Source organism: Vanessa atalanta, chromosome W, assembly GCF_905147765.1.
Source record: "Vanessa atalanta chromosome W, ilVanAtal1.2, whole genome shotgun sequence".
Taxonomy (NCBI): Eukaryota; Metazoa; Arthropoda; class Insecta; order Lepidoptera; family Nymphalidae; genus Vanessa; species Vanessa atalanta.
In genome coordinates, this window is record NC_061901.1 from 5,949,168 (window position 1) to 5,958,409 (window position 9,242).

Here is a 9,242-nt window from a genome sequence, read left to right on the forward strand (position 1 = left end):
TTACATTTAACAGTTGGACATATATAGCTATGCGCACGGCGTCTTGTAGGAGCAGCCGTGTCATAGGGTAGGGTAGCATGTTTCCGCAGAACAGTCCGAAGAATATAAAGTTGCCTGACAGTCAAAACTTGGCACTCTGAAAATAGCTGGGCTGTGGAGTGCCTAATATGTTTATGAGTCATTATTTTTAAAACGGTTCTTTGGGCTCTTTCTAAATTCAACATAATAGTCTGTCCAGCTCCACCCCAAATCGGAATGCAGTAGGTCAGAATAGATTGGCACAAGGCAAGGTACACAGTTTTGATAATTTCAGGCTCGATCAGGTGTCTTATGGTCTTAAATATGTATGTTAGTTTTCGTACTCTTTTAATTAAGTCTTCAATTTGAGAATGCCATTTCAAGTTGGAGTCGATTTTAATGCCAAGATATTTAACACTAGGGACAATGCTAAGGGGAAGACAATCACAGGTGGGGGATGGGACGGTACAGGTATGAGCAGTAATACTAGAATAATCTGGAGGAACAGAAAGAGCTGATGTTCTGAACAAAGGAAGGATTTGTGTTTTTTGGGTATTCAAGGTTAGTAAATTGATTGAGAGCCAGCGAGACACTGTAGTAAGTGCTTCTTGAGCGTGCTGTTGGGCAATCTTCCAGGTACTGCCATTTACCAGAAGTGCAGTATCGTCGGCATACGCAAAGATACTACAGTTTGGAATATTAAGTTTGCATAGGTCGTTAATATATAATTGGAAGAGAATAGGCCCTAGTATGCTGCCTTGTGGAACACCGTAGCAAACTGGTAATAAGTCACTGGTGTAGGAGTCAATTTTAACACATTGTTGACGATCTAAAAGATAACTTTGGAAAATTTTTAGTTCCTTACCCCGAATGCCATGGTTTTCTATTTATTAACTAGTTTTGAGATTGATACAGTGTCGAAGGCCTTGGAGAGGTCAAGGAAGATTCCAAAACATTTGTTGCCATTATCGAGATTGTCTGCTGCAGCACCTGTAAGGCTCAGGATTGCATCTTCTGTTGATATACCAGCTCTAAATCCATATTGATTTTCAGAAATTATTTTGTACTTATTTAGGAATTTGACAAGCGAGTTATTAAGTATTCTTTCCAGGATTTTCGACAGCACTGGTAGGGCAGATATTGGCCTATAATTAGTAACATCACTCCTGTCTCCTTGCTTGTAAATGGGACTGATAACTGCTCTTTTCATTACTTTAGGAAATACGCCTGTGGAAATAGATAGGTTACAGACATGAGTAATTGGGGTTATTAAAACATTTTTACAGGCTTTTATTAAAGACGGAGGAATTCTATCCCATCCAGGAGCACTTTTATCTCGCAGGCCACTTATTATACTCTCAACTTCATCAGGTCCTACCTCTTGAAGTACGAGGGAGTTTGCTTGAGTAATTGTGGACATTGTAGGAGCTGATGTAGGAGGATTTATCTCAGCTGCCAAATCCTTGGCTACTTTCACAAAGTATTCATTAACTGAGTTAACTGCCATTTTGAGGTTGTCTTTAATATTGAGGAGCGTACGGGGAGGTTCTACTTGTTTGGTAGTATTTGTTACTTTTTTGAGAACGTGCCACATAGCCTTTCTATTATTTTTTGCCTTTTTAAACTCATTTTTTAGGTATTCGCGTTTTAATTTTTGCAGGAGATTGGTAAGAAAATTCCGGTATCTTTTATAAGTTATCATGAGAATATAATTTTCAGCGTCATTCCGCAATTTTCTATGCATATTATCTCTATTTCGCATGCATCGTAGCAAACCCGGAGTGATCCAGGGCTTTAGAACAATTCTTTTACGCGGTGTAATAGTCATTTTTGTGTGTGTGCTTATAGCTATATTTATTAACGAAATTAATTGGTTTGCCGCTTCGTTTGCATCTATAGAACAAATAACAGGAGAAAAATCAGTTTTGTCAAGTGCTAGCTTAATAGCATCAAAGTTAGCTTGAAGTATACTCGGTGTATAATTAGAAGAACGTGAATATACATAATCAACACAAAGCATAATAGGAAAATGATCCGTTATCGGACAGTCAAGGACAAAGGCTTTGGACTCCACGATCGTTTTTAAGAGGATATGATCAAGACAATTATTGTATCTTGTAGGATATGTGTGTGCCGGTAACAAACCTATGCCCACTGTAGAATTGAGTAGAGATTATTTGTAATACATATTTATGGTGTAGGTACAATATCAATTAGTTTTATATTATAGAATTCAAGTAGACTTAACGATAAATGAATATATTACACACTAAATACGAATATCAACATTAATATATACCATTATCTATAATATATATATACATACATATAAAATAAATTAAACTTAAGTGGCAAGAAAGTGTTGCTTAACTCTGATTTTAAACGATCTTATTGTAACATTATTATGGAAAATATTATCTGGAAGAGAGTTCCATAGACGAGCGGCAACAACGGAAAACGAGTTACCATAGGAAGTAGAATTAAAAAATGGTACCTCAAGAGTTTTCGACGCCACACATGCGCGTACTGGTCTTTCACGAGCAGGACAAAACAGAAAACGCTCATGTAGGTAATCAGGGCTACCATGGTTTAATATATTAAAAAGAAGCGATAATATGTGCAAGCTCCGGCGAAGTCGGATAGGAAGCCACTTTAACTGACGTCGAAATTGAGAAATGTGATCAAATTTGGGCAGACCGTAAATGAAACGAATGCACAAATTTTGAAGTCTATCTAGTTTGTCAAGTAGCTCTTCATTCGCATCAAGATAGCAAATATCAGCGTAGTCCAGGATGGGAAGAAGAAGGGATTGTGCAAGTAATATTTTTGTTTTAAAAGGAAGGAAATTCTGCAAACGTTTTAGAGAATGCAGAGAGAAATGGACACGTTTACTGACTTCGTTAACCTGAGCTCTCCATGATAAATTGCAATCTATGACTAACCCCAGATTAGTAGCTTGGTCGCTATATGCAATTTGAGTTCCATCATAGACAATTGATGGTACAATGTCCCAATTAATTTTGCTACATTACTGTCTGGTACCTATTATCATTGCCTTCGACTTCAAGGGATTAACAAGAAGCCCAAAGGATGCAGCCCAGTTCTTAATTTTAACTAGATCATGATTGATATCATGTATGGTCGAACACAGATTTGATAAGGTGGCGTGTATATAAAGCTGTAAATCGTCTGCATAGAGATGGTAGTGAGAAGAAATAACTTTGGTAATTTCATTAATGAAGATTGAAAACAGAAGAGGAGAAAGTACGCCGCCTTGCGGAACGCCAGCAGAGAGATCAGCCCAGTCCGAGGAAGCCTCATCAGACTTTACCATCTGCCGACGACCACGAAGATAAGATTGGAACCAATCAATCACAGGCTGAGCAAAGTTAAGTGAGCGAAGGATACCAAGCAATACATCAAAGTCGACTGAATTAAAGGCATTGCTAAAATCGAGCAAAATGAGAATAGTAAACTCTCTTTTGTCCATAGCGAAGCGAATGTCTTCAGTGACTTTAAGCAGTGCGGTGGAACTACTGTGACCGGAACGGAAACCGGATTGAAAAGGACTAAGGAGATGATTATGTGTTAGGAATTCTGACAGTTGCTTATGTACAACGTATTCAAGGATTTTTGATAGATAGGCAAAATAGAGATGGGACGAAATTGTGAAAATGAAGAGGGATTTGATAATTTGGGTAAAGGAATCACATGTGCTAACTTCCAAGCTGTTGGAAAGGTATTAGATTCAAAGGAAAAGTTTATAATGTGGGTAATAACAGGGTTTAAAAAGTCAAGAACAGGTATTAACATATCCCGACTAATGTTGTCATTACCAACCGCCTTGGAAGTGATAGATAGGATGCTTCTCTTGACTTCGCTCTCTGTGACTGTATGAAAATTAAAAGGAATACAATCAGGCGTGATGGCGTTCGCCATCTTTAACAATGTTTCAGCCATCGTAGAGGCTGAAATTGTTAAAGGGGGAGTAGAAAAATGTTTATTTAGAGAATTCAGATCAAATGAATGTTGAGAAGATTTTGAGGGATTACCCACGCCTAAAGATTTAAAAAATCTCCACATTTGTGAAGTAGACAGTTTATCGATGGAGGAGTGGATGAAACGGCGTTTAGCATCTCTACATCGGCCCATCGTCTAAGACCTATACAAGGCGCAAATTCGGCCTCACATGGAGTACTGCTCTCACCTCTGGGCGGGTGCTCCCCAGTACCAGCTCCTTCCATTTGACCGTATCCAACGTATAGCGGCTCGAATTATCGACGATCAAGCCCTTTCCGATCCGCTTGATCCTTTGGCTTTGCGTAGAGATGTTGGATCGCTCTGCATCTTCTACAGAATTTATCACGGGGAATGTTCCGAGGAATTGTTCGGATTAATCCCGGCTGCTGAATTTCACCTTCGGACATCTCGTCAAAATTCCAAATATCACCCGCAACACCTAGATGTCCGAAAATCCACAACAGCGCGATTTTTAACACATTTTCTCTCTGAGTTTATTTGAGGCAACTCTGGTAATAAAATCAGTGCTTAGAATTAACTTCGAGTCCACTGTTTCGGCCACTGATTGCATAATGGCGAACAAATTTTCGTTTTCCTTCTCAGAAATCCCATATATTTCGATGTTGAATGTACGGGACCATTGATCTCAGTTATTGTTCTCTGCCTGAATGGATTCTAAGCCTGTTTTCAAAGTTCCGCGTTTCGTCTGGTATGTGAGAGTCCCGGAGCATCCATGGACATCCATGCTCAGGACGTACACCACCTGAGCAGGGATGCCCAGGCTGCCCTCCGAATTCTGGGGGGGGGGGCAATTTTGCGCTCGCCACTGTTCAGGACAAGCGGAGCAGGCATCATAAGGCAACCCCTACCACTCTCACTGTGGACTTCTGCAACATAAGGGGACTCAACTCGAACTTGAACGCCGTTCACTTTCACCTTGAGACGGCGAAGCCGGCCTTGCTCTTTCTTACCGAGACCCAGATATCTTCTCCTGCCGATACGACTTTTCTTTCCTACCCCGGGTATAAATTGGAACATTCCTTTGTACCACGAGCTGGGGTGTGCGTTTACGTCAGAGATGATATCTGCTCTCGACGCCTCGGCAGCCTTGAAGGACAGGACCTATCGATTATCTGGCTGCGTGTAGATTGTGACGACCATCCGCGAATCTACGCTTGCCTTTATTGGCCCCATAGCGGTAATGCCGAAACCGACCGACTGGTTGAGCACGTCCAAATGGTTACAGATACCGTGCTGCAGCAGATCCCATCCGCAGAGATCATGGTTCTTGGTGATTTTAATGCCCACCATGCCGAATGGATTGGATTACGTACTACCGTGATTTATCTTAATTTCAAACAGTTAAACGTTATCTTTTTAAATTTCACTAACTTTTTAGTATATTATGGTATTCTCGATAAAAATAAAACATATGATTGATGACAATATTTGATTATGTCACTGTCAACTGTCAGCTGTCTATTTCACGTCGTCTACTATCTGTGAGCTTTGCGTTTGGTTATTGCATTAACCGCTTTTTAATTTTTGATTTAACTTTTATTTTAACTTAGCTTGTTATTATTTACTTTTTTCCTATTATTATTTTTGCCGTTAATTACGTTATTGATAATATTCATACCTATGTTTGCCTTGCAGTCAACTTATACATAGGAATAGTGTTGTTATTGGCAAATAGTTATTTAGTTTTTTGTATTTCTAGTCTATACCATAATTAGATATTTATACTGTTTTTTATAGTGTTATATATATATTTATATATATTTATTTATTTTCTTTCTATTTATTTCTACTTTGATGAACTTTGAAGATGATTATTTTTCTTGTACGTCAGATGATTATGAAAGTGCCTTAAGCAGTAACAATGACTCACTATCTGATACTGAACTTCTGGAGACAAAACTCCAGAAAGTATTCCTCCCAAATAAGAACCTCCTTTCACTGGTGCATATCAACGCGCAGAGTCTACCAGCTCACCATTCTGATCTTCTCACATCCTTTCACACTAGTGTAGTCGATTGCATTCTAGTTTCTGAAACATGGCTTAAACCCTCCCTACCGTCTACTTCTTGTTCTCTACCCGGCTACCAACTGTTTCGCCACGACCGCGTTGGGCGTGGTGGAGGTGGAGTAGGTATTTATTCGCGCGGAGACATTCCGGCCAACATTACTCTCTGCTCCCCACCACATTCTGTAGACTCTATAGAATATCTTTTTTTAAGTATTGAGATACATCATAAAAAAATTCTGCTTGGTGTTCTTTACAACCCTAGTGATAGAATTAATTATTTTAATGACCTTGAAAACAGTTTAGCTAATCTTTTACCGAACTTTGATCACGTAATATGCATGGGCGATCTAAACACGTGTATATTGAAAGACGATTCACGAGCACAGAAACTGAATGCATTGCTGTCTTCTTTTAATTTACATTTACTTTCAATGTCTTCGCCCACTCATTACTTTCCTGGCTGTAAGCCTTCATTGATTGATTTGATGTTTGTCTCTAACCCTCATTTTGTTATTTCTCACGGTCAAATGACTGCGAAATTTTACAAATACTCCGCTCGTTGAAGTCTAAGGCCATAGGTGTGGACGGAATATCGTTAGACATGCTTTTATTGTCGTTACCACGTATTTTACCAGTTATAATTAAAATCTTAAATGCATCAATCGAAACAGGCACATTTCCGAATCTTTGGCAGACCGCGATAGTTAAACCCATTCCCAAGAAGGAGAGTGTTTGTGAACTTAAGGATCTACGACCTATTAGCATTTTACCATGCATATCCAAAATATTGGAAAGAATCGTATGTAACCAATTGACACGATTCTTAGAGAATAACAATGTATTACCACTTATGCAATCTGGATTTCGTAAACATCACAGCACTACAACTGCGCTACTGGATGTTACAGATAATGTACTATGCGGTATGGACGTAGGCGAGGGAACGATTCTTGTTTTATTAGATTTTTCTCGTGCTTTTGATACCATTGATAGAGCTCTGTTCTTGTCCAAACTAAAATATTACGGATTCAGTTTTCTAACAATTAAATGGTTTGCAAGTTATTTGAGTAATCGTGAACAAATGGTTGAGGTAGTTAATGGAAACGGTTCCCGGGTGCTTTCAGACTGTAGCACGGTTAATACAGGCGTTCCACAAGGCTCTATACTAGGACCAATTATCTTTGCGCTATATTGTGCCGACATTGTTAACAGCATTAAGCACTGCAAATACCACATTTACGCTGATGATATACAAATTTATATATCGTTTAAGCCATCTGAAGCTAGCGTGGCTATTCAAAAATTGAATGATGATTTGAGTTATATTACGCAATGGTCAGAATCTCATAATCTCGTACTAAATCCCGACAAAACTAAGTATATCATATTAGGAACGAAGAAACAAATCAACCTAATTGGTAGCTTAAACCCTATCATACAAATTAAAGGTAAGAATATCGAGCGCGTTAAAGAAGTGCGAAACTTGGGTTTGTTGATTGATGAGGAATTGAGATTCGAAAAACACACCATTAATACAGTTCGTAATTGTTTTTACAGATTAAAAGTATTGTATAGGATAAGAGACGTTCTTAGTAAAGACATGCGAATTAAACTTTGTGATAGCCTGGTATTGTCTAAACTTAATTATGCTGATGCGGTTATAGGACCTAGACTGCACGCTCGCTCAAAAAACCTAATACAAAGAGTACAAAATGCATCTCTCAGGTACTGCTTCCAAATTCCGCCTCGCGCACATGTATCCCCATACCTTAATACCGCACGGATGATTAAGATGGAATACCGAAGGCAATTACATCTTGCTACCCTCCTATTTGGTGTTATTCAAAATAAAGCACCTTTATATCTGTATAGTAAGTTGAGTTGGGCAAAAGAAAGTAACAAAACATATCCCACGAGAGCGTCGTCTTATATGCTTAGCGTGCCTCTTCATCGATCAGCAGCCTTTCGTGGTAGTTTCCGCTATGCAGCGACGAAGTGCTGGAACAACCTGCCGCCTCCCCTTCGGATCCTGGAAACCATTAATATATTTCGCTTTAGATACAAATCATATTTACGTAATCTACAGCTTCAGTCATAATTTGTTTTTTATTATTTATTTATTTAATTTAGTTTAACTAGTATACAATAAATATTACATATAATTGCAGTATTCATATATCAAAATGACATATGTGTAGACCAAGTTGGTTTTATATGTATATATATATATATATATATATATATATATATATTTTATTTTTATTTTATTTTTTTTCGTTATATGTATATATATATTTTTTTTATTATTACAATACAAGTAGTGGTATATACAGATACTTTATAAACAACTTATCTATCTACTGGTACTACTTGCCTAAACATTAACATTTGTAATTTAACATTTATATATGTGTGTACATGTGTATATATAATTTAATTTAACAATTATTATAATTATTATTTATCTCTTACCTTAATGGTATGGCTCCGTAGCTTATGGCTCAGATTGGTCTAGCTATGCGCTGCTGCAAAGGCTGCTGTTCGTTTTCTCTTTTGGTTCGACTTCTTCGTGGTTGTACATATTGTACATATTGTGCTGTATGGTTTGAATGACAGGTAATAATATATTAAAGCATACAGTTGAGTTACGTAAGATATAATGATTAGATAATCAACTTACCGTCTTAACAATTTACAACTTTCGGATTAAGCTTATTAACTTTTATATTATATAGTTTTTTGTTTTATTTTGTATCTGTATACATTTCATTAAGGTAAACAGTAAATAGTTGAAAGTAATTCGAAATTTGAAGGTTGCGTGACAGCGTCGATCCACTGCCGGCGCGCGCGCCTCACTGATAAAACTTACACCATTAACCGACACCTTCCATTCCTTCCCCCGTCTCCCCCCGACCGATTAATAATTAGCTAATGGAACAAAATTGCCATTACCTAATGGGGTCATAAATGATGTATGTATTTATATATTTAAAATTATATATTGTTATTATGTGTATATTAATATTGTAGTTTTTTTTTTTTTTATTTATTATTTTTATAATATATTGTCACAGCCCGTCACAACCACACAGGGTACCATTGAAAATCAGCGTTGGGTTCTTGGAACCCAACTTGGAAGCTGAATGGTAACCCTTAGGACACGTTAAGTATCATT

At 37.7% G+C, this 9,242-nt stretch overlaps 1 long non-coding RNA gene across 1 annotated transcript; it reads right to left on the bottom strand.

Moving 5' to 3' along the window:
* Positions 1-5,935: 5,935 nt before the first annotated feature.
* On the bottom strand, positions 5,936-8,981 carry LOC125075716. The gene is made up of 3 exons (XR_007120230.1): positions 8,748-8,981; positions 8,540-8,663; positions 5,936-8,096 (listed from the first exon to the last, which is right to left on the bottom strand). It is a non-coding gene; the product is annotated as an uncharacterized LOC125075716 (long non-coding RNA).
* Positions 8,982-9,242: the final 261 nt, after the last annotated feature.